A 3,447-nucleotide genomic window follows, 5' to 3' on the forward strand; every position below is an offset into this window, starting at 1 on the left:
AAATCAGTGCAGGGGTAAAATGATAATTTTAAAACTTTTTCAAAATTATGATTTTATAGTGAAAATTATTAATTAATCTAATTAATTAATAAAAATTTATCCTACACTAGGATCTAAATATGATATATAGCATACATGCATTTAAATTTGAAATTCGAATTTGAACAGTAAACACTTTACTGTAATGTATTCAGAACACAATACCTTTGTGCGGGTAGTAGATCGTCGCAATCTGATCACCGTCGGAAGAGTCTGGTCATCATGATGTAGTCACACAGTATGTCTGGCCTCTATGAATTATCCACACGAAGCTCTCGATCTGATCGACTCCTCACGAGTGCTAGCTCGTTGTAGAGTCCTTTCGACGGCCGATGCTGATCGAACTCCTTCGATCGATGTCTGTCGATTCTTCAGATGCTTTGGATTATTAGCAGACATGCTTGAGAGGATGTTGAAGATCTTCTTGAAATTTGGTGGGCTCACGACACTCGTAGCTCACCTTCTCACTTCTCGAACTCCAGGCTGAAACCCTGAAGAACTCACTGAAACCCTGCGCACACTTTTTCTTTCTTTTCTTTCTTTTTCTCTCAGAAGGATATAGACCTTCACCTTGCACACAAGGATTCCTCACACCCAAATTTTCTTTCAAAAATTTTCTTTCACATGCCCCACTCTTCTCATCTTTTTAAAACAATGTCAAACATCTTATCCACGTGAGAGGATAAAGATAAGTAATTGCACATTTGAATTCAAATCAAATTTTGAATTCAAATGGAAACCAATTTATCCCTATCCACTAAGGGCGTGAGAAGAAGAGGGTGTGGCTTAATTTGTGCATGAGTGATTTCATGAGAAACATTTTCTCGTGTAATAAATGGGACGTTAAAAGAGGATAAGGTCAAGGCGCTAAGATTGGTTGCTCATTCAAATTCAAACTTTGTTTTGAATTTGAATGGCCAACCAATCATCCTTATCCACTCATATGGCACATTAAAGTAGGGCATGAGGAGGGCTTTGCATGAGAAAAAATTCATGAGAACTTCCTTTCTCATGAATTCAAATGGGCACAGTGGAAGTGAGGTGGTGCAAGGAGAATGGGTCAAGGTGGTTTCATTATTTAAACCAACCTAATTGAACCAAATAAGTTAGGCCCAATTAGACTAATTTAAACTCAACTTAATTAGGCTTAATTAGGCTCAATAAAATTTTAATCAAATCAAAAATTGATTAAGCCCAACCCCTGATCATATCAGGGACCAAACCATCTCGACAATTAGGTCAACTCTTAACCTAATCGGGTCAAACCCAACTAAATCCAATTCAATTGGACTTGATCCAAAATTAATTACTCAATCAAATTGAGTTAATTAGTGATCAAATTACTAATTAAACCTCTCATAAATATTGAGTCCAAATCCGATGGGTAATCGAACATCAGAATTCATCAATATGTAACCCTGATCGAAGAGTCTTAAACCAGTGGGACTCTTGACCCCGGTACCCAAAATATGCAGAATACGTGATCAGAGAATCCTGATTCTCGATCACAGAATCCCAGACATGAAGAACTCTTCACCAGCTATAAGATCAGATAGGAACCTCTAATATGTGTGACCCCGCAGGTTCGAACCTAAGCCGATAGTACAGGAACCAATTCCTATACTAATCGAAGTGACCATCTAGCGATGGTACTCGACGATCAGATAGGTCAAATAGTCGCAATCGTAATACTCAGAACCTACGTGATATGGTTACTGTATAATTCATCCTTTTGACCTCTGTGTTTAGGATGACTCAGGGTTAAACTGTCCACCCTGATTAGATCATCCGAATCGTGCTCAACTCAAACAGTCCTGTGACTCCTCACAGTGACTGCCCTGGCCAAGATTTTGCTAAATTGAAATACAACTGTACACAGCTCCTAAACTGGAGTGGTCAATCCTATCTTGACACACGCACCGACAAGTCAAGTACTTGACTACACCCAGCAGCCTTCCATCACTGAATTAGAAATTCAGGTAGTCCAGTGCCTAAGTGTAGTGAGTTGCTTGCAAGTCACCCTGGCGGTCTCAGGTTGGAGGGACATTTATACCCATATTCCATCGGAGCAAATCTTGACAGCAGAAATAGCTCCGAAGTCAGTCACATTCAGTGCAGATGTACCTTGACATCTCACCTGTCTGCCATACCAGTGTCTCCACACTCATTGGTTAAGAGAACAACCAACCTATATGGCACACAACGATCTATGCTTGATAAATATTGTCGTCCTTGGTAACAACGTATCATTTGGTCATGAATAAATTTAAGGACTAAATGACAAATCCTCCTTTGTCGAGTCTAAATAGTCCTAAGGACTTCACCACAACATCGGAGTTCATAAGAAGATGAAACATTTTGTGATGAAAAATACCAAAATAATTTTTATTAATTCATAATTCATGTACATATACAAAAATGAGCACAACCATCAACAGGCTGACGATTGACTTTGGGACACTATTCCCAACAACTTCAAGATCAAAAGGAAAAAAGAAAAATGTGTTTACAAATTTACAAAGCCTCTTTGACTATGGTAGACCCCATCACAATAATATCTTAGGCAACATATAAGCTTTTATTCTTATATACTAATATAGTGTTCATCTCAAGAGAGATACTTCATCAAGACAACATCAAAATAGAAGAAAACCAGATATCTGATGCAAGTAGTCTAGATCAACATATAAAGAGAGAAGGTAAACTAATGAGAGTTGTTCCAGGTATGTATAAAAGCTATCTTACTATAAAAGAAGAATTCTTATAAATCGCAAAGCCATTTCAAATATTCAAGAAGCACTAATAGATCAAGAATTACAGATGGATATCAATTACAAAATTTGATAAATCACCTATTCTCTAATTCTGATCCAAGATTTTGCAGAGAAATAGACCACAAAAAGAAAATATAAAATAGAAGGACTGCTCTTAAGAAAAAAAAAATTCTCAAAATTACAAGCCAGAACTTTCTCAAAAGACTTATGACTTGGTCAACAAGGTATGAGAAACTCATCTTTTAAACCAAAAAAGAGATTTTAGAAAAAATATGATAGCTCTTGTTGATCATTTATCTAAAAAGAAATTATTTTTGATGGTGCTAAAAGAGAAAATTAGACTATCAGATGAACACTCAAATCAATCATACCTGATTTGGCTACTCTCTTTAGAGTTGAGACACCTACGATAAATAAGCTAAAAAGACTTGATTGTTGGAAAAAAAGGTCAAGAAATTTTAACCAGTGAACTTCTAGAAGATAGTTTTCAGAAGATAACTCAGCCTCATGGAACAAAAGAACTACTTGAAGAATTACAAATTTTCTTAATAGACAGACATGAATTATTTGTAGAATTTGCAATTTTTCTTAATAGATGGATGGAATTATACCATGTTATATCTTCCATTGATCA

The sequence above is a fragment of the Elaeis guineensis genome, chromosome 9, assembly GCF_000442705.2.
Source record: "Elaeis guineensis isolate ETL-2024a chromosome 9, EG11, whole genome shotgun sequence".
Classification (NCBI taxonomy): Eukaryota; Viridiplantae; Streptophyta; class Magnoliopsida; order Arecales; family Arecaceae; genus Elaeis; species Elaeis guineensis.